The sequence below is a fragment of the Melospiza georgiana genome, chromosome W, assembly GCF_028018845.1.
Source record: "Melospiza georgiana isolate bMelGeo1 chromosome W, bMelGeo1.pri, whole genome shotgun sequence".
NCBI classification, from domain to species: domain Eukaryota; kingdom Metazoa; phylum Chordata; class Aves; order Passeriformes; family Passerellidae; genus Melospiza; species Melospiza georgiana.
In genome coordinates, this window is record NC_080464.1 from 27,810,211 (window position 1) to 27,833,247 (window position 23,037).

The window sequence follows — 23,037 nt, forward strand, 5'->3', positions numbered from 1 at the left end:
TCCGGGATCCGGAGAGAGCGGCAGCTTCGGGAAGGTGAAGAAGCAAGCTGTACAACACTGGGATTGTGTGCGCAGCTTGCCAACTGATATTAAACAGTACTTTTGCACTCTCCTGAATTTTCCAATCACATGAACATTCGATTGGAAGCTGTTTTGGACAACATTTCTTTTCTTCCTGTCAAACACTTGGCAGACATCTCTGCAACTTCTAAAACACGATGGGAGATGTTTTCTGTGCTGGAACCGTTTCTCCTAGCCAGACATACTGGCAAAGCGTTTTGCTAAGATGTAGACTACAAAAGGCGCTAAAGACGAAGGTAGGATGCTCTCCAGAGCTAAGAGCCGCTCCCGGGCGTCTTTGGGCAGAAGCCGCGCTAAGGAGAGCACTGTGAGCGGCACAATCGTCTTTGCGTGAAGAAGCCGCTTCTTCGGATCCGGGATCCGGAGAGAGCGGCAGCTTCGGGAAGGTGAAGAAGCAATCTGTACAACACTGGGATTGTGTGCGCAGCTTGCCAACTGATAGAAAACAGTACTTTTGCACTCTCCTGACTTTTCCAATCACATGAACATTCGATTGGAAGCTGTTTTGGACAGCTTTTCTTCCTGCCAAACACTTGGCAGACATCTCTGCAACTTCTAGAACACGATGGGAGATGTTTTCTGTGCTGGCACAGTTTCTCCTAGCCAGACATACTGGCAAAGCGTTTTGCTAAGATGTAGACTACAAAAGGCGCTAAAGACGAAGGTAGGATGCTCTCCGGATCTAAGAGCCGCTCCCGGGCGTCTTTGGGCAGAAGCCGCGCTAAGGAGAGCACTGTGAGCGGCACAATGGTCTTTGCGCGAAGAAGCCGCTTCTTCGGCTCCGGGAGCCGGAGAGAGCGGCAGCTTCGGGAAGGTGAAGAAGCAAGCTGTACAACACTGGGATTGTGTGCGCAGCTTGCCAACTGATAGAAAACAGTAGTTTTGCACTCTCCTGACTTTTCCAATCACATGAACATTCGATTGGAAGCTGTTTTGGACAACTTTTCTTTTCTTCCTGTCAAACACTTGGCAGACATCTCTGCAACTTCTAGAACACGATGGGAGATGTTTTCTGTGCTGGCACAGTTTCTCCTAGCCAGACATACTGGGAAAGCGTTTTGCTAAGATGTAGACTACAAAAGACGCTAAAGACGAAGGTAGGATGCTCTCCGGAGCTAAGAGCCGCTCCCGGGCGTCTTTGGGCAGAAGCCGCGCTAAGGAGAGCACTGTGAGCGACACAATCGTCTTTGCGCGAAGAAGCCGCTTCTTCGGATCCGGGATCCGGAGAGAGCGGCAGCTTCGGGAAGGTGAAGAAGCAAGCTGTACAACACTGGGATTGTGTGCGCAGCTTGCCAACTGATATTAAACAGTACTTTTGCACTCTCCTGAATTTTCCAATCACATGAACATTCGATTGGAAGCTGTTTTGGACAACATTTCTTTTCTTCCTGTCAAACACTTGGCAGACATCTCTGCAACTTCTAAAACACGATGGGAGATGTTTTCTGTGCTGGCACAGTTTCTCCTAGCCAGACATACTGGCAAAGCGTTTTGCTAAGATGTAGACTACAAAAGACGCTAAAGACGAAGGTAGGATGCTCTCCAGAGCTAAGAGCCGCTCCCGGGCGTCTTTGGGCAGAAGCCGCGCTAAGGAGAGCACTGTGAGCGGCACAATCGTCTTTGCGCGAAGAAGTCGCTTCTTCGGCTCCGGGATCTGGGGAGAGCGGCAGCTTCGGGAAGGTGAAGAAGCAAGCTGTACAACACTGGGATTGTGTGTGCAGCTTGCCAACTGATAGAAAACAGTACTTTTGCACTCTCCTGACTTTTCCAATCACATGAACATTCGATTGGAAGCTGTTTTGGACAACTTTTCTCTTCTTCCTGCAAAACACTTGGCAGACATCTCTGCAACTTCTAGAACACGATGGGAGATGTTTTCTGTGCTGGCACAGTTTCTCCTAGCCAGACATAGTGGGAAAGCGTTTTGCTAAGATGTTGACTACACAAGACGCTAAAGATGAAGGTAGGATGCTCTCCGGAGCTAAGAGTCACTCCCGGGCGTCTTTGGGCAGAAGCCGCGCTTAGGAGAGCACTGTGAGCGGCACAATCGTCTTTGCGCGAAGAAGCCGCTTCTTCGGCTCCGGGATCCGGGGAGAGCGGCAGCTTCGGGAAGGTTAAGAAGCAAGCTGTACAACACTGGGATTGTGTGCGCACCTTGCCAACTGATAGAAAACAGTACTTTTGCACTCTCCTGACTTTTCCAATCACATGAATATTGGATTGGAAGCTGTTTTGGACAACTTTTCTCTTCTTCCTGCCAAACACTTGGCAGACATCTCTGCAACTTCTAGAACACGATGGGAGATGTTTTCTGTGCTGGCACAGTTTCTCCTTGCCAGATGTAGTGGAAAATCTATTTGCTAAGATGTAGACTACAAAAGGCGCTAAAGACGAAGGTAGGATGCTCTCCGGAGCTAAGAGCTGCATCCGGGCGTCTCTGGGCTGAAGCCGCGCTAAGGAGAGCACTGTGAGCGGCACAATCGTCTTTGCGCGAAGAAGCCGCTTCTTCGGCTCCGGGAGCCGGAGAGAGCGGCAGCTTCGGGAAGGTGAAGAAGCAAGCTGTACAACACTGGGATTGTGTGCGCAGCTTGCCAACTGATAGAAAACAGTACTTTTGCACTCTCCTGACTTTTCCAATCACATGAACATTCGATTGGAAGCTGTTTTGGACAACTTTTCTTTTCTTCCTGTCAAACACTTGGCAGACATCTCTGCAACTTCTAGAACACGATGGGAGATGTTTTCTGTGCTGGCACAGTTTCTCCTAGCCAGACATACTGGGAAAGCGTTTTGCTAAGATGTAGACTACAAAAGACGCTAAAGACGAAGGTAGGATGCTCTCCGGAGCTAAGAGCCGCTCCCGGGCGTCTTTGGGCAGAAGCCGCGCTAAGGAGAGCACTGTGAGCGACACAATCGTCTTTGCGCGAAGAAGCCGCTTCTTCGGCTCCGGGAGCCGGAGAGAGCGGCAGCTTCGGGAAGGTGAAGAAGCAAGCTGTACAACACTGGGATTGTGTGCGCAGCTTGCCAACTGATATTAAACAGTACTTTTGCACTCTCCTGAATTTTCCAATCACATGAACATTCGATTGGAAGCTGTTTTGGACAACATTTCTTTTCTTCCTGTCAAACACTTGGCAGACATCTCTGCAACTTCTAAAACACGATGGGAGATGTTTTCTGTGCTGGAACCGTTTCTCCTAGCCAGACATACTGGCAAAGCGTTTTGCTAAGATGTAGACTACAAAAGGCGCTAAAGACGAAGGTAGGATGCTCTCCAGAGCTAAGAGCCGCTCCCGGGCGTCTTTGGGCAGAAGCCGCGCTAAGGAGAGCACTGTGCGCGGCACAATCGTCTTTGCGTGAAGAAGCCGCTTCTTCGGATCCGGGATCCGGAGAGAGCGGCAGCTTCGGGAAGGTGAAGAAGCAATCTGTACAACACTGGGATTGTGTGCGCAGCTTGCCAACTGATAGAAAACAGTACTTTTGCACTCTCCTGACTTTTCCAATCACATGAACATTCGATTGGAAGCTGTTTTGGACAGCTTTTCTTCCTGCCAAACACTTGGCAGACATCTCTGCAACTTCTAGAACACGATGGGAGATGTTTTCTGTGCTGGCACAGTTTCTCCTAGCCAGACATACTGGCAAAGCGTTTTGCTAAGATGTAGACTACAAAAGGCGCTAAAGACGAAGGTAGGATGCTCTCCGGATCTAAGAGCCGCAACCGGGCGTCTTTGGGCAGAAGCCGCGCTAAGGAGAGCACTGTGAGCGGCACAATGGTCTTTGCGCGAAGAAGCCGCTTCTTCGGCTCCGGGAGCCGGAGAGAGCGGCAGCTTCGGGAAGGTGAAGAAGCAAGCTGTACAACACTGGGATTGTGTGCGCAGCTTGCCAACTGATAGAAAACAGTACTTTTGCACTCTCCTGACTTTTCCAATCACATGAACATTCGATTGGAAGCTGTTTTGGACAACTTTTCTTTTCTTCCTGCCAAACACTTGGCAGACATCTCTGCAACTTCTAGAACACGATGGGAGATGTTTTCTGTGCTGGCACAGTTTCTCCTAGCCAGACATACTGGGAAAGCGTTTTGCTAAGATGTAGACTACAAAAGACGCTAAAGACGAAGGTAGGATGCTCTCCGGAGCTAAGAGCCGCTCCCGGGCGTCTTTGGGCAGAAGCCGCGCTAAGGAGAGCACTGTGAGCGACACAATCGTCTTTGCGCGAAGAAGCCGCTTCTTCGGATCCGGGATCCGGAGAGAGCGGCAGCTTCGGGAAGGTGAAGAAGCAAGCTGTACAACACTGGGATTGTGTGCGCAGCTTGCCAACTGATATTAAACAGTACTTTTGCACTCTCCTGAATTTTCCAATCACATGAACATTCGATTGGAAGCTGTTTTGGACAACATTTCTTTTCTTCCTGTCAAACACTTGGCAGACATCTCTGCAACTTCTAAAACACGATGGGAGATGTTTTCTGTGCTGGCACAGTTTCTCCTAGCCAGACATACTGGCAAAGCGTTTTGCTAAGATGTAGACTACAAAAGACGCTAAAGACGAAGGTAGGATGCTCTCCAGAGCTAAGAGCCGCTCCCGGGCGTCTTTGGGCAGAAGCCGCGCTAAGGAGAGCACTGTGAGCGGCACAATCGTCTTTGCGCGAAGAAGTCGCTTCTTCGGCTCCGGGATCTGGGGAGAGCGGCAGCTTCGGGAAGGTGAAGAAGCAAGCTGTACAACACTGGGATTGTGTGTGCAGCTTGCCAACTGATAGAAAACAGTACTTTTGCACTCTCCTGACTTTTCCAATCACATGAACATTCGATTGGAAGCTGTTTTGGACAACTTTTCTCTTCTTCCTGCAAAACACTTGGCAGACATCTCTGCAACTTCTAGAACACGATGGGAGATGTTTTCTGTGCTGGCACAGTTTCTCCTAGCCAGACATAGTGGGAAAGCGTTTTGCTAAGATGTTGACTACACAAGACGCTAAAGATGAAGGTAGGATGCTCTCCGGAGCTAAGAGTCACTCCCGGGCGTCTTTGGGCAGAAGCCGCGCTAAGGAGAGCACTGTGAGCGGCACAATCGTCTTTGCGCGAAGAAGCCGCTTCTTCGGCTCCTAGATCCGGGGAGACAGGCAGCTTCGGGAAGGTGAAGAAGCAAGCTGTACAACACTGGGATTGTGTGCGCAGCTTGCCAACTGATAGAAAACAGTACTTTTGCACTCTCCTGACTTTTCCAATCACATGAACATTCGATTGGAAGCTGTTTTGGACAACTTTTCTTTTCTTCCTGCCAAACACTTGGCAGACATCTCTGCAACTTCTAGAAAAGGATGGGAGATGTTTTCTGTGCTGGCACAGTTTCTCCTAGCCAGACATACTGGCAAAGCGTTTTGCTAAGATGTAGACTACAAAAGGCGCTAAAGACGAAGGTAGGATGCTCTCCAGAGCTAAGAGCCGCTCCCGGGCGTCTTTGGGCAGAAGCCGCGCTAAGGAGAGCACTGTGAGCGGCACAATCGTCTTTGCGCGAAGAAGCCGCTTCTTCGGCTCCGGGATCCGGGGAGAGCGGCAGCTTCGGGAAGGTTAAGAAGCAAGCTGTACAACACTGGGATTGTGTGCGCACCTTGCCAACTGATAGAAAACAGTACTTTTGCACTCTCCTGACTTTTCCAATCACATGAATATTGGATTGGAAGCTGTTTTGGACAACTTTTCTCTTCTTCCTGCCAAACACTTGGCAGACATCTCTGCAACTTCTAGAACACGATGGGAGATGTTTTCTGTGCTGGCACAGTTTCTCCTTGCCAGATGTAGTGGAAAATCTATTTGCTAAGATGTAGACTACAAAAGGCGCTAAAGACGAAGGTAGGATGCTCTCCGGAGCTAAGAGCTGCATCCGGGCGTCTCTGGGCTGAAGCCGCGCTAAGGAGAGCACTGTGAGCGGCACAATGGTCTTTGCGCGAAGAAGCCGCTTCTTCGGCTCCGGGAGCCGGAGAGAGCGGCAGCTTCGGGAAGGTGAAGAAGCAAGCTGTACAACATTGGGATTGTGTGCGCAGCTTGCCAACTGATAGAAAACAGTACTTTTGCACTCTCCTGACTTTTCCAATCACATGAACATTCGATTGGAAGCTGTTTTGGACAACTTTTCTTTTCTTCCTGTCAAACACTTGGCAGACATCTCTGCAACTTCTAGAACACGATGGGAGATGTTTTCTGTGCTGGCACAGTTTCTCCTAGCCAGACATACTGGGAAAGCGTTTTGCTAAGATGTAGACTACAAAAGACGCTAAAGACGAAGGTAGGATGCTCTCCGGAGCTAAGAGCCGCTCCCGGGCGTCTTTGGGCAGAAGCCGCGCTAAGGAGAGCACTGTGAGCGACACAATCGTCTTTGCGCGAAGAAGCCGCTTCTTCGGCTCCGGGAGCCGGAGAGAGCGGCAGCTTCGGGAAGGTGAAGAAGCAATCTGTACAACACTGGGATTGTGTGCGCAGCTTGCCAACTGATAGAAAACAGTACTTTTGCACTCTCCTGACTTTTCCAATCACATGAACATTCGATTGGAAGCTGTTTTGGACAGCTTTTCTTCCTGCCAAACACTTGGCAGACATCTCTGCAACTTCTAGAACACGATGGGAGATGTTTTCTGTGCTGGCACAGTTTCTCCTAGCCAGACATACTGGCAAAGCGTTTTGCTAAGATGTAGACTACAAAAGGCGCTAAAGACGAAGGTAGGATGCTCTCCGGATCTAAGAGCCGCTCCCGGGCGTCTTTGGGCAGAAGCCGCGCTAAGGAGAGCACTGTGAGCGGCACAATCGTCTTTGCGCGAAGAAGCCGCTTCTTCGGCTCCGGGAGCCGGGGAGAGCGGCAGCTTCGGGAAGGTGAAGAAGCAAGCTGTACAACACTGGGATTGTGTGCGCAGCTTGCCAACTGATAGAAAACAGTACTTTTGCACTCTCCTGACTTTTCCAATCACATGAACATTCGATTGGAAGCTGTTTTGGACAACTTTTCTTTTCTTCCTGCCAAACACTTGGCAGACATCTCTGCAACTTCTAGAACACGATGGGAGATGTTTTCTGTGCTGGCACAGTTTTTCCTAGCCAGACATAGTGGAATATCTATTTGCTAAGATGTAGACTACAAAAGACGCTAAAGACGAAGGTAGGATGCTCTCCAGAGCTAAGAGCCGCTCCCGGGCGTCTTTGGGCAGAAGCCGCGCTAAGGAGAGCACTGTGAGCGGCACAATCGTCTTTGCGCGAAGAAGCCGCTTCTTCGGCTCCGGAATCCGGGGAGAGCGGCAGCTTCGGGAAGGTGAAGAAGCAAGCTGTACAACACTGGGATTGTGTGCGCAGCTTGCCAACTGATAGAAAACAGTACTTTTGCACTCTCCTGACTTTTCCAATCACATGAACATTCGATTGGAAGCTGTTTTGGACAGCTTTTCTTCCTGCCAAACACTTGGCAGACATCTCTGCAACTTCTAGAACACGATGGGAGATGTTTTCTGTGCTGGCACAGTTTCTCCTTGCCAGATGTAGTGGAAAATCTATTTGCTAAGATGTAGACTACAAAAGGCCCTAAAGACGAAGGTAGGATGCTCTCCGGAGCTAAGAGCTGCATCCGGGCGTCTCTGGGCAGAAGCCGCGCTAAGGAGAGCACTGTGAGCGGCACAATGGTCTTTGCGCGAAGAAGCCGCTTCTTCGGCTCCGGGAGCCGGAGAGAGCGACAGCTTCGGGAAGGTGAAGAAGCAAGCTCTACAACACTGGGATTGTGTGCACAGCTTGCCAACTGATATAAAACAGTACTTTTGCACTCTCCTGAATTTTCCAATCACATGAACATTCGATTGGAAGCTGTTTTGGACAACATTTCTTTTCTTCCTGCCAAACACTTGGCAGACATCTCTTCAACTTCTAGAACACGATGGGAGATGTTTTCTGTGCTGGCACAGTTTCTCCTAGCCAGACATACTGGCAAAGCGTTTTGCTAAGATGTAGACTACAAAAGGCGCTAAAGACGAAGGTAGGATGCTCTCCGGATCTAAGAGCCGCTCCCGGGCGTCTTTGGGCAGAAGCCGCGCTAAGGAGAGCACTGTGAGCGACACAATCGTCTTTGCGCGAAGAAGCCGCTTCTTCGGCTCCGGGAGCCGGAGAGAGCGGCAGCTTCGGGAAGGTGAAGAAGCAATCTGTACAACACTGGGATTGTGTGCGCAGCTTGCCAACTGATATTAAACAGTACTTTTGCACTCTCCTGAATTTTCCAATCACATGAACATTCGATTGGAAGCTGTTTTGGACAACATTTCTTTTCTTCCTGTCAAACACTTGGCAGACATCTCTGCAACTTCTAAAACACGATGGGAGATGTTTTCTGTGCTGGAACCGTTTCTCCTAGCCAGACATACTGGCAAAGCGTTTTGCTAAGATGTAGACTACAAAAGGCGCTAAAGACGAAGGTAGGATGCTCTCCAGAGCTAAGAGCCGCTCCCGGGCGTCTTTGGGCAGAAGCCGCGCTAAGGAGAGCACTGTGAGCGGCACAATCGTCTTTGCGTGAAGAAGCCGCTTCTTCGGATCCGGGATCCGGAGAGAGCGGCAGCTTCGGGAAGGTGAAGAAGCAATCTGTACAACACTGGGATTGTGTGCGCAGCTTGCCAACTGATAGAAAACAGTACTTTTGCACTCTCCTGACTTTTCCAATCACATGAACATTCGATTGGAAGCTGTTTTGGACAGCTTTTCTTCCTGCCAAACACTTGGCAGACATCTCTGCAACTTCTAGAACACGATGGGAGATGTTTTCTGTGCTGGCACAGTTTCTCCTAGCCAGACATACTGGCAAAGCGTTTTGCTAAGATGTAGACTACAAAAGGCGCTAAAGACGAAGGTAGGATGCTCTCCGGATCTAAGAGCCGCTCCCGGGCGTCTTTGGGCAGAAGCCGCGCTAAGGAGAGCACTGTGAGCGGCACAATGGTCTTTGCGCGAAGAAGCCGCTTCTTCGGCTCCGGGAGCCGGAGAGAGCGGCAGCTTCGGGAAGGTGAAGAAGCAAGCTGTACAACACTGGGATTGTGTGCGCAGCTTGCCAACTGATAGAAAACAGTACTTTTGCACTCTCCTGACTTTTCCAATCACATGAACATTCGATTGGAAGCTGTTTTGGACAACTTTTCTTTTCTTCCTGCCAAACACTTGGCAGACATCTCTGCAACTTCTAGAACACGATGGGAGATGTTTTCTGTGCTGGCACAGTTTCTCCTAGCCAGACATACTGGGAAAGCGTTTTGCTAAGATGTAGACTACAAAAGACGCTAAAGACGAAGGTAGGATGCTCTCCGGAGCTAAGAGCCGCTCCCGGGCGTCTTTGGGCAGAAGCCGCGCTAAGGAGAGCACTGTGAGCGACACAATCGTCTTTGCGCGAAGAAGCCGCTTCTTCGGATCCGGGATCCGGAGAGAGCGGCAGCTTCGGGAAGGTGAAGAAGCAAGCTGTACAACACTGGGATTGTGTGCGCAGCTTGCCAACTGATATTAAACAGTACTTTTGCACTCTCCTGAATTTTCCAATCACATGAACATTCGATTGGAAGCTGTTTTGGACAACATTTCTTTTCTTCCTGTCAAACACTTGGCAGACATCTCTGCAACTTCTAAAACACGATGGGAGATGTTTTCTGTGCTGGCACAGTTTCTCCTAGCCAGACATACTGGCAAAGCGTTTTGCTAAGATGTAGACTACAAAAGACGCTAAAGACGAAGGTAGGATGCTCTCCAGAGCTAAGAGCCGCTCCCGGGCGTCTTTGGGCAGAAGCCGCGCTAAGGAGAGCACTGTGAGCGGCACAATCGTCTTTGCGCGAAGAAGTCGCTTCTTCGGCTCCGGGATCTGGGGAGAGCGGCAGCTTCGGGAAGGTGAAGAAGCAAGCTGTACAACACTGGGATTGTGTGTGCAGCTTGCCAACTGATAGAAAACAGTACTTTTGCACTCTCCTGACTTTTCCAATCACATGAACATTCGATTGGAAGCTGTTTTGGACAACTTTTCTCTTCTTCCTGCAAAACACTTGGCAGACATCTCTGCAACTTCTAGAACACGATGGGAGATGTTTTCTGTGCTGGCACAGTTTCTCCTAGCCAGACATAGTGGGAAAGCGTTTTGCTAAGATGTTGACTACACAAGACGCTAAAGATGAAGGTAGGATGCTCTCCGGAGCTAAGAGTCACTCCCGGGCGTCTTTGGGCAGAAGCCGCGCTTAGGAGAGCACTGTGAGCGGCACAATCGTCTTTGCGCGAAGAAGCCGCTTCTTCGGCTCCTAGATCCGGGGAGACAGGCAGCTTCGGGAAGGTGAAGAAGCAAGCTGTACAACACTGGGATTGTGTGCGCAGCTTGCCAACTGATAGAAAACAGTACTTTTGCACTCTCCTGACTTTTCCAATCACATGAACATTCGATTGGAAGCTGTTTTGGACAACTTTTCTTTTCTTCCTGCCAAACACTTGGCAGACATCTCTGCAACTTCTAGAACACGATGGGAGATGTTTTCTGTGCTGGCACAGTTTCTCCTAGCCAGACATACTGGCAAAGCGTTTTGCTAAGATGTAGACTACAAAAGGCGCTAAAGACGAAGGTAGGATGCTCTCCAGAGCTAAGAGCCGCTCCCGGGCGTCTTTGGGCAGAAGCCGCGCTAAGGAGAGCACTGTGAGCGGCACAATCGTCTTTGCGCGAAGAAGCCGCTTCTTCGGCTCCGGGATCCGGGGAGAGCGGCAGCTTCGGGAAGGTTAAGAAGCAAGCTGTACAACACTGGGATTGTGTGCGCACCTTGCCAACTGATAGAAAACAGTACTTTTGCACTCTCCTGACTTTTCCAATCACATGAATATTGGATTGGAAGCTGTTTTGGACAACTTTTCTCTTCTTCCTGCCAAACACTTGGCAGACATCTCTGCAACTTCTAGAACACGATGGGAGATGTTTTCTGTGCTGGCACAGTTTCTCCTTGCCAGATGTAGTGGAAAATCTATTTGCTAAGATGTAGACTACAAAAGGCGCTAAAGACGAAGGTAGGATGCTCTCCGGAGCTAAGAGCTGCATCCGGGCGTCTCTGGGCTGAAGCTGCGCTAAGGAGAGCACTGTGAGCGGCACAATGGTCTTTGCGCGAAGAAGCCGCTTCTTCGGCTCCGGGAGCCGGAGAGAGCGGCAGCTTCGGGAAGGTGAAGAAGCAAGCTGTACAACATTGGGATTGTGTGCGCAGCTTGCCAACTGATAGAAAACAGTACTTTTGCACTCTCCTGACTTTTCCAATCACATGAACATTCGATTGGAAGCTGTTTTGGACAACTTTTCTTTTCTTCCTGTCAAACACTTGGCAGACATCTCTGCAACTTCTAGAACACGATGGGAGATGTTTTCTGTGCTGGCACAGTTTCTCCTAGCCAGACATACTGGGAAAGCGTTTTGCTAAGATGTAGACTACAAAAGACGCTAAAGACGAAGGTAGGATGCTCTCCGGAGCTAAGAGCCGCTCCCGGGCGTCTTTGGGCAGAAGCCGCGCTAAGGAGAGCACTGTGAGCGACACAATCGTCTTTGCGCGAAGAAGCCGCTTCTTCGGCTCCGGGAGCCGGAGAGAGCGGCAGCTTCGGGAAGGTGAAGAAGCAATCTGTACAACACTGGGATTGTGTGCGCAGCTTGCCAACTGATAGAAAACAGTACTTTTGCACTCTCCTGACTTTTCCAATCACATGAACATTCGATTGGAAGCTGTTTTGGACAGCTTTTCTTCCTGCCAAACACTTGGCAGACATCTCTGCAACTTCTAGAACACGATGGGAGATGTTTTCTGTGCTGGCACAGTTTCTCCTAGCCAGACATACTGGCAAAGCGTTTTGCTAAGATGTAGACTACAAAAGACGCTAAAGACGAAGGTAGGATGCTCTCCGGAGCTAAGAGCCGCTCCCGGGCGTCTTTGGGCAGAAGCCGCGCTAAGGAGAGCACTGTGAGCGACACAATCGTCTTTGCGCGAAGAAGCCGCTTCTTCGGATCCGGGATCCGGAGAGAGCGGCAGCTTCGGGAAGGTGAAGAAGCAAGCTGTACAACACTGGGATTGTGTGCGCAGCTTGCCAACTGATATTAAACAGTACTTTTGCACTCTCCTGAATTTTCCAATCACATGAACATTCGATTGGAAGCTGTTTTGGACAACATTTCTTTTCTTCCTGTCAAACACTTGGCAGACATCTCTGCAACTTCTAAAACATGATGGGAGATGTTTTCTGTGCTGGCACAGTTTCTCCTAGCCAGACATACTGGCAAAGCGTTTTGCTAAGATGTAGACTACAAAAGACGCTAAAGACGAAGGTAGGATGCTCTCCAGAGCTAAGAGCCGCTCCCGGGCGTCTTTGGGCAGAAGCCGCGCTAAGGAGAGCACTGTGAGCGGCACAATCGTCTTTGCGCGAAGAAGTCGCTTCTTCGGCTCCGGGATCTGGGGAGAGCGGCAGCTTCGGGAAGGTGAAGAAGCAAGCTGTACAACACTGGGATTGTGTGTGCAGCTTGCCAACTGATAGAAAACAGTACTTTTTCACTCTCCTGACTTTTCCAATCACATGAACATTCGATTGGAAGCTGTTTTGGACAACTTTTCTCTTCTTCCTGCAAAACACTTGGCAGACATCTCTGCAACGTCTAGAACACGATGGGAGATGTTTTCTGTGCTGGCACAGTTTCTCCTAGCCAGACATAGTGGGAAAGCGTTTTGCTAAGATGTTGACTACACAAGACGCTAAAGATGAAGGTAGGATGCTCTCCGGAGCTAAGAGTCACTCCCGGGCGTCTTTGGGCAGAAGCCGCGCTAAGGAGAGCACTGTGAGCGGCACAATCGTCTTTGCGCGAAGAAGCCGCTTCTTCGGCTCCTAGATCCGGGGAGACAGGCAGCTTCGGGAAGGTGAAGAAGCAAGCTGTACAACACTGGGATTGTGTGCGCACCTTGCCAACTGATAGAAAACAGTACTTTTGCACTCTCCTGACTTTTCCAATCACATGAATATTGGATTGGAAGCTGTTTTGGACAACTTTTCTCTTCTTCCTGCCAAACACTTGGCAGACATCTCTGCAACTTCTAGAACACGATGGGAGATGTTTTCTGTGCTGGCACAGTTTCTCCTAGCCAGACATACTGGGAAAGCGTTTTGCTAAGATGAAAACTACAAAAGGCGCTAAAAACGAAGGTAGGATGCTCTCCAGAGCTAAGAGCCGCTCCCGGGCGTCTTTGGGCAGAAGCCGCGCTAAGGAGAGCACTGTGAGCGGCACATACGTCTTTGCGCGAAGAAGCCGCTTCTTCGGCTCCCGGATCCGGGGAGAGCGGCAGCTTCGGGAAGGTTAAGAAGCAAGCTGTACAACACTGGGATTGTGTGCGCACCTTGCCAACTGATAGAAAACAGTACTTTTGCACTCTCCTGACTTTTCCAATCACATGAATATTGGATTGGAAGCTGTTTTGGACAACTTTTCTCTTCTTCCTGCCAAACACTTGGCAGACATCTCTGCAACTTCTAGAACACGATGGGAGATGTTTTCTGTGCTGGCACAGTTTCTCCTTGCCAGACATAGTGGGAAAGCGTTTTGCTATGATGTAGACTACAAAAGACGCTAAAGACGAAGGTAGGATGCTCTCCGGAGCTAAGAGCTGCCCCCGAGCGTCTTTGGGCAGAAGCCGCAGTAAGGAGAGCACTGTGAGCGGCACAATCGTCTTTGCGCGAAGAAGCCGCTTCTTCGGCTCCGGGAGCCGGAGAGAGCGGCAGCTTCGGGAAAATGAAGAAGCAAGCTGTACAACACTGGGATTGTGTGCGCAGCTTGCCAACTGATAGAAAACAGTACTTTTGCACTCTCCTGACTTTTCCAATCACATGAACATTCGATTGGAAGCTGTTTTGGACAACTTTTCTCTTCTTCCTGCCAAACACTTGGCAGACATCTCTGCAACTTCTAGAACACGATGGGAGATGTTTTCTGTGCTGGCACAGTTTCTCCTTGCCAGATGTAGTGGAAAATCTATTTGCTAAGATGTAGACTACAAAAGGCGCTAAAGACGAAGGTAGGATGCTCTCCGGAGCTAAGAGCTGCATCCGGGCGTCTCTGGGCTGAAGCCGCGCTAAGGAGAGCACTGTGAGCGGCACAATGGTCTTTGCGCGAAGAAGCCGCTTCTTCGGCTCCGGGAGCCGGAGAGAGCGGCAGCTTCGGGAAGGTGAAGAAGCAAGCTGTACAACACTGGGATTGTGTGCGCAGCTTGCCAACTGATAGAAAACAGTACTTTTGCACTCTCCTGACTTTTCCAATCACATGAACATTCGATTGGAAGCTGTTTTGGACAACTTTTCTTTTCTTCCTGTCAAACACTTGGCAGACATCTCTGCAACTTCTAGAACACGATGGGAGATGTTTTCTGTGCTGGCACAGTTTCTCCTAGCCAGACATACTGGGAAAGCGTTTTGCTAAGATGTAGACTACAAAAGACGCTAAAGACGAAGGTAGGATGCTCTCCGGAGCTAAGAGCCGCTCCCGGGCGTCTTTGGGCAGAAGCCGCGCTAAGGAGAGCACTGTGAGCGACACAATCGTCTTTGCGCGAAGAAGTCGCTTCTTCGGCTCCGGGATCTGGGGAGAGCGGCAGCTTCGGGAAGGTGAAGAAGCAAGCTGTACAACACTGGGATTGTGTGTGCAGCTTGCCAACTGATAGAAAACAGTACTTTTGCACTCTCCTGACTTTTCCAATCACATGAACATTCGATTGGAAGCTGTTTTGGACAACTTTTCTCTTCTTCCTGCAAAACACTTGGCAGACATCTCTGCAACTTCTAGAACACGATGGGAGATGTTTTCTGTGCTGGCACAGTTTCTCCTAGCCAGACATAGTGGGAAAGCGTTTTGCTAAGATGTTGACTACACAAGACGCTAAAGATGAAGGTAGGATGCTCTCCGGAGCTAAGAGTCACTCCCGGGCGTCTTTGGGCAGAAGCCGCGCTAAGGAGAGCACTGTGAGCGGCACAATCGTCTTTGCGCGAAGAAGCCGCTTCTTCGGCTCCTAGATCCGGGGAGACAGGCAGCTTCGGGAAGGTGAAGAAGCAAGCTGTACAACACTGGGATTGTGTGCGCAGCTTGCCAACTGATAGAAAACAGTACTTTTGCACTCTCCTGACTTTTCCAATCACATGAATATTGGATTGGAAGCTGTTTTGGACAACTTTTCTCTTCTTCCTGCCAAACACTTGGCAGACATCTCTGCAACTTCTAGAACACGATGGGAGATGTTTTCTGTGCTGGCACAGTTTCTCCTAGCCAGACATACTGGCAAAGCGTTTTGCTAAGATGTAGACTACAAAAGGCGCTAAAGAGGAAGGTAGGATGCTCTCCAGATCTAAGAGCCGCTCCCGGGCGTCTTTGGGCAGAAGCCGCGCTAAGGAGAGCACTGTGAGCGGCACAATCATCTTTGCGCGAAGAAGCCGCTTCTTCGGCTCCGGGAGCCGGAGAGAGCGGCAGCTTCGGGAAGGTGAAGAAGCAATCTGTACAACACTGGGATTGTGTGCGCAGCTTGCCAACTGATAGAAAACAGTACTTTTGCACTCTCCTGACTTTTCCAATCACATGAACATTCGATTGGAAGCTGTTTTGGACAGCTTTTCTTCCTGCCAAACACTTGGCAGACATCTCTGCAACTTCTAGAACACGATGGGAGATGTTTTCTGTGCTGGCACAGTTTCTCCTAGCCAGACATACTGGCAAAGCGTTTTGCTAAGATGTAGACTACAAAAGGCGCTAAAGACGAAGGTAGGATGCTCTCCGGATCTAAGAGCCGCTCCCGGGCGTCTTTGGGCAGAAGCCGCGCTAAGGAGAGCACTGTGAGCGGCACAATGGTCTTTGCGCGAAGAAGCCGCTTCTTCGGCTCCGGGAGCCGGAGAGAGCGGCAGCTTCGGGAAGGTGAAGAAGCAAGCTGTACAACACTGGGATTGTGTGCGCAGCTTGCCAACTGATAGAAAACAGTACTTTTGCACTCTCCTGACTTTTCCAATCACATGAACATTCGATTGGAAGCTGTTTTGGACAACTTTTCTTTTCTTCCTGTCAAACACTTGGCAGACATCTCTGCAACTTCTAGAACACGATGGGAGATGTTTTCTGTGCTGGCACAGTTTCTCCTAGCCAGACATACTGGGAAAGCGTTTTGCTAAGATGTAGACTACAAAAGACGCTAAAGACGAAGGTAGGATGCTCTCCGGAGCTAAGAGCCGCTCCCGGGCGTCTTTGGGCAGAAGCCGCGCTAAGGAGAGCACTGTGAGCGACACAATCGTCTTTGCGCGAAGAAGCCGCTTCTTCGGATCCGGGATCCGGAGAGAGCGGCAGCTTCGGGAAGGTGAAGAAGCAAGCTGTACAACACTGGGATTGTGTGCGCAGCTTGCCAACTGATATTAAACAGTACTTTTGCACTCTCCTGAATTTTCCAATCACATGAACATTCGATTGGAAGCTGTTTTGGACAACATTTCTTTTCTTCCTGTCAAACACTTAGCAGACATCTCTGCAACTTCTAGAACACGATGGGAGATGTTTTCTGTGCTGGCACAGTTTCTCCTAGCCAGACATACTGGCAAAGCGTTTTGCTAAGATGTAGACTACAAAAGACGCTAAAGACGAAGGTAGGATGCTCTCCAGAGCTAAGAGCCGCTCCCGGGCGTCTTTGGGCAGAAGTCGCGCTAAGGAGAGCACTGTGAGCGGCACAATCGTCTTTGCGCGAAGAAGTCGCTTCTTCGGCTCCGGGATCTGGGGAGAGCGGCAGCTTCGGGAAGGTGAAGAAGCAAGCTGTACAACACTGGGATTGTGTGTGCAGCTTGCCAACTGATAGAAAACAGTACTTTTGCACTCTCCTGACTTTTCCAATCACATGAACATTCGATTGGAAGCTGTTTTGCACAACTTTTCTCTTCTTCCTGCAAAACACTTGGCAGACATCTCTGCAACTTCTAGAACACGATGGGAGATGTTTTCTGTGCTGGCACAGTTTCTCCTAGCCAGACATACTGGCAAAGCGTTTTGCTAAGATGTAGACTACAAAAGGCGCTAAAGACGAAGGTAGGATGCTCTCCAGAGCTAAGAGCCGCTCCCGGGCGTCTTTGGGCAGAAGCCGCGCTAAGGAGAGCACTGTGAGCGGCACAATCGTCTTTGCGCGAAGAAGCCGCTTCTTCGGCTCCGGGATCCGGGGAGAGCGGCAGCTTCGGGAAGGTTAAGAAGCAAGCTGTACAACACTGGGATTGTGTGCGCACCTTGCCAACTGATAGAAAACAGTACTTTTGCACTCTCCTGACTTTTCCAATCACATGAATATTGGATTGGAAGCTGTTTTGGACAACTTTTCTCTTCTTCCTGCCAAACACTTGGCAGACATCTCTGCAACTTCTAGAACACGATGGGAGATGTTTTCTGTGCTGGCACAGTTTCTCCTTGCCAGATGTAGTGGAAAATCTATTTGCTAAGATGTAGACTACAAAAGGCGCTAAAGACGAAGGTAGGATGCTCTCCGGAGCTAAGAGCTGCATCCGGGCGTCTCTGGGCTGAAGCCGCGCTAAGGAGAGCACTGTGAGCGGCACAATGGTCTTTGCGCGAAGAAGCCGCTTCTTCGGCTCCGGGAGCCGGAGAGAGCGGCAGCTTCGGGAAGGTGAAGAAGCAAGCTGTACAACACTGGGATTGTGTGCGCAGCTTGCCAACTGATAGAAAACAGTACTTTTGCACTCTCCTGACTTTTCCAATCACATGAACATTCGATTGGAAGCTGTTTTGGACAACTTTACTTTTCTTCCTGTCAAACACTTGGCAGACATCTCTGCAACTTCTAGAACACGATGGGAGATGTTTTCTGTGCTGGCACAGTTTCTCCTAGCCAGACATACTGGGAAAGCGTTTTGCTAAGATGTAGACTACAAAAGACGCTAAAGACGAAGGTAGGATGCTCTCCGGAGCTAAGAGCCGCTCCCGGGCGTCTTTGGGCTGAAGCCGCGCTAAGGAGAGCACTGTGAGTGACACAATCGTCTTTGCGCGAAGAAGCCGCTTCTTCGGCTCCGGGAGCCGGAGAGAGCGGCAGCTTCGGGAAGGTGAAGAAGCAATCTGTACAACACTGGGATTGTGTGCGCAGCTTGCCAACTGATAGAAAACAGTACTTTTGCACTCTCCTGACTTTTCCAATCACATGAACATTCGATTGGAAGCTGTTTTGGACAGCTTTTCTTCCTGCCAAACACTTGGCAGACATCTCTGCAACTTCTAGAACACGATGGGAGATGTTTTCTGTGCTGGCACAGTTTCTCCTAGCCAGACATACTGGCAAAGCGTTTTGCTAAGATGTAGACTACAAAAGGCGCTAAAGACGAAGGTAGGATGCTCTCCGGATCTAAGAGCCGCTCCCGGGCGTCTTTGGGCAGAAGCCGCGCTAAGGAGAGCACTGTGAGCGGCACAATCGTCTTTGCGCGAAGAAGCCGCTTCTTCGGCTCCGGGAGCCGGGGAGAGCGGCAGCTTCGGGAAGGTGAAGAAGCAAGCTGTACAACACTGGGATTGTGTGCGCAGCTCGCCAACTGATAGAAAACAGTACTTTTGCACTCTCCTGACTTTTCCAATCACATGAACATTCGATTGGAAGCTGTTTTGGACAACTTTTCTTTTCTTCCTGCCAAACACTTGGCAGACATCTCTGCAACTTCTAGAACACGATGGGAGATGTTTTCTGTGCTGGCACAGTTTTTCCTAGCCAGACATATTGGAATATCTATTTGCTAAGATGTAGATAAGAAAAGACGCTAAAGACGAAGGTAGGATGCTCTCCGGAGCTAAGAGCCGCTCCCGGGCGTCTTTGGGCAGAAGCCGCGCTAAGGAGAGCACTGTGAGCGACACAATCGTCTTTGCGCGAAGAAGCCGCTCTTTCGGATCCGGGATCCGGAGAGAGCGGCAGCTTCGGGAAGGTGAAGAAGCAAGCTGTACAACACTGGGATTGTGTGCGCAGCTTGCCAACTGATATTAAACAGTACTTTTGCACTCTCCTGAATTTTCCAATCACATGAACATTCGATTGGAAGCTGTTTTGGACAACATTTCTTTTCTTCCTGTCAAACACTTGGCAGACATCTCTGCAACTTCTAAAACACGATGGGAGATGTTTTCTGTGCTGGAACCGTTTCTCCTAGCCAGACATACTGGCAAAGCGTTTTGCTAAGATGTAGGCTACAAAAGGCGCTAAAGACGAAGGTAGGATGCTCTCCAGAGCTAAGAGCCGCTCCCGGGCGTCTTTGGGCAGAAGCCGCGCTAAGGAGAGCACTGTGAGCGGCACAATCGTCTTTGCGTGAAGAAGCCGCTTCTTCGGATCCGGGATCCGGAGAGAGCGGCAGCTTCGGGAAGGTGAAGAAGCAATCTGTACAACACTGGGATTGTGTGCGCAGCTTGCCAACTGATAGAAAACAGTACTTTTGCACTCTCCTGACTTTTCCAATCACATGAACATTCGATTGGAAGCTGTTTTGGACACCTTTTCTTCCTGCCAAACACTTGGCAGACATCTCTGCAACTTCTAGAACACGATGGGAGATGTTTTCTGTGCTGGCACAGTTTCTCCTAGCCAGACATACTGGCAAAGTGTTTTGCTAAGATGTAGACTACAAAAGGCGCTAAAGACGAAGGTAGGATGCTCTCCGGATCTAAGAGCCGCTCCCGGGCGTCTTTGGGCAGAAGCCGCGCTAAGGAGAGCACTGTGAGCGGCACAATCGTCTTTGCGCGAAGAAGCCGCTTCTTCGGCTCCGGGAGCCGGAGAGAGCGGCAGCTTCGGGAAGGTGAAGAAGCAAGCTGTACAACACTGGGATTGTGTGCGCAGCTTGCCAACTGATAGAAAACAGTACTTTTGCACTCTCCTGACTTTTCCAATCACATGAACATTCGATTGGAAGCTGTTTTGGACAGCTTTTCTTCCTGCCAAACACTTGGCAGACATCTCTGCAACTTCTAGAACACGATGGGAGATGTTTTCTGTGCTGGCACAGTTTCTCCTTGCCAGACATAGTGGGAAAGCGTTTTGCTATGATGTAGACTACAAAAGACGCTAAAGACGAAGGTAGGATGCTCTCCGGAGCTAAGATCCGCTCCCGGGCGTCTTTGGGCAGAAGCCGCAGTAAGGAGAGCACTGTGAGCGGCACAATCGTCTTTGCGCGAAGAAGCCGCTTCGGCTTCTCCGGGAGCCGGGGAGACCGGCAGCTTCGGGAAGGTGAAGAAGCAAGCTGTACAACACTGGAATTGTGTGCGCAGCTTGCCAACTGATAGAAAACAGTACTTTTGCACTCTCCTGACTTTTCCAATCACATGAACATTCGATTGGAAGCTGTTTTGGACAACTTTTCTTTTCTTCCTGCCAAACACTTGGCAGACATCTCTGCAACTTCTAGAACACGATGGGAGATGTTTTCTGTGCTGGCACAGTTTTTCCTAGCCAGATGTAGTGGAAAAGCTTTTTGCTGAGATGTAGATGAGAAGAGACGCTAAAGACGAAGGTAGGATGCTCTCCAGAGCTAAGAGCCGCTCCCGGGCGTCTTTGGGCAGAAGCCGCGCTAAGGAGAGCACTGTGAGCAGCACAATCGTCTTTGCGCGAAGAAGCCGCTTCTTCGGCTCCGGGAGCCGGGGAGAGCGGCAGCTTCGGAAAGGTGAAGAAGCAAGCTGTACAACACTGGGATTGTGTGCGCACCTTGCCAACTGATAGAAAACAGTACTTTTGCACTCTCCTGACTTTTCCAATCACATGAAAATTCGATTGGAAGCTGTTTTGGACAACTTTTCTTTTCTTCCTGCCAAACACTTGGCAGACATCTCTGCAACTTCTAGAACACGATGGGAGATGTTTTCGGTGCTGGCACAGTTTCTCCTTGCCAGACATAGTGGGAAAGCGTTTTGCTATGATGTAGACTACAAAAGACGCTAAAGACGAAGGTAGGATGCTCTCCGGAGCTAAGAGCTGCCCCCGGGCGTCTTTGGGCAGAAGCCGTGCCAAGGAGAGCACTGTGAGCGGCACAATCGTCTTTGCGCGAAGAAGCCGCTTCTTCGGCTCCGGGAGCCGGAGAGAGCGGCAGCTTCGGGAAAATGAAGAAGCAAGCTGTACAACACTGGGATTGTGTGCGCAGCTTGCCAACTGATAGAAAACAGTACTTTTGCACTCTCCTGACTTTTCCAATCACATGAACATTCGATTGGAAGCTGTTTTGGACAACTTTTCTTTTCTTTCTGCCAAACACTTGGCAGACATCTCTGCAACTTCTAGAACACGATGGGAGATGTTTTCTGTGCTGGCACAGTTTCTCCTTGCCAGATGTAGTGGAAAATCTATTTGCTAAGATGTAGACTACAAAAGGCGCTAAAGACGAAGGTAGGATGCTCTCCGGAGCTAAGAGCTGCATCCGGGCGTCTCTGGGCTGAAGCCGCGCTAAGGAGAGCACTGTGAGCGGCACAATGGTCTTTGCGCGAAGAAGCCGCTTCTTCGGCTCCGGGAGCCGGAGAGAGCGGCAGCTTCGGGAAGGTGAAGAAGCAAGCTGTACAACACTGGGATTGTGTGCGCAGCTTGCCAACTGATAGAAAACAGTACTTTTGCACTCTCCTGACTTTTCCAATCACATGAACATTCGATTGGAAGCTGTTTTGGACAACTTTTCTTTTCTTCCTGTCAAACACTTGGCAGACATCTCTGCAACTTCTAGAACACGATGGGAGATGTTTTCTGTGCTGGCACAGTTTCTCCTAGCCAGACATACTGGCAAAGCGTTTTGCTAAGATGTAGACTACAAAAGACGCTAAAGACGAAGGTAGGATGCTCTCCGGAGCTAAGAGCCGCTCCCGGGCGTCTTTGGGCAGAAGCCGCGCTAAGGAGAGCACTGTGAGCGACACAATCGTCTTTGCGCGAAGAAGCCGCTCTTTCGGATCCGGGATCCGGAGAGAGCGGCAGCTTCGGGAAGGTGAAGAAGCAAGCTGTACAACACTGGGATTGTGTGCGCAGCTTGCCAACTGATATTAAACAGTACTTTTGCACTCTCCTGAATTTTCCAATCACATGAACATTCGATTGGAAGCTGTTTTGGACAACATTTCTTTTCTTCCTGTCAAACACTTGGCAGACATCTCTGCAACTTCTAGAACACGATGGGAGATGTTTTCTGTGCTGGAACCGTTTCTCCTAGCCAGACATACTGGCAAAGCGTTTTGCTAAGATGTAGACTACAAAAGGCGCTAAAGACGAAGGTAGGATGCTCTCCAGAGCTAAGAGCCGCTCCCGGGCGTCTTTGGGCAGAAGCCGCGCTAAGGAGAGCACTGTGAGCGGCACAATCGTCTTTGCGTGAAGAAGCCGCTTCTTCGGATCCGGGATCCGGAGAGAGCGGCAGCTTCGGGAAGGTGAAGAAGCAATCTGTACAACACTGGGATTGTGTGCGCAGCTTGCCAACTGATAGAAAACAGTACTTTTGCACTCTCCTGACTTTTCCAATCACATGAACATTCGATTGGAAGCTGTTTTGGACAGCTTTTCTTCCTGCCAAACACTTGGCAGACATCTCTGCAACTTCTAGAACACGATGGGAGATGTTTTCTGTGCTGGCACAGTTTCTCCTAGCCAGACATACTGGCAAAGCGTTTTGCTAAGATGTAGACTACAAAAGGCGCTAAAGACGAAGGTAGGATGCTCTCCGGATCTAAGAGCCGCTCCCGGGCGTCTTTGGGCAGAAGCCGCGCTAAGGAGAGCACTGTGAGCGGCACAATGGTCTTTGCGCGAAGAAGCCGCTTCTTCGGCTCCGGGAGCCGGAGAGAGCGGCAGCTTCGGGAAGGTGAAGAAGCAAGCTGTACAACACTGGGATTGTGTGCGCAGCTTGCCAACTGATAGAAAACAGTACTTTTGCACTCTCCTGACTTTTCCAATCACATGAACATTCGATT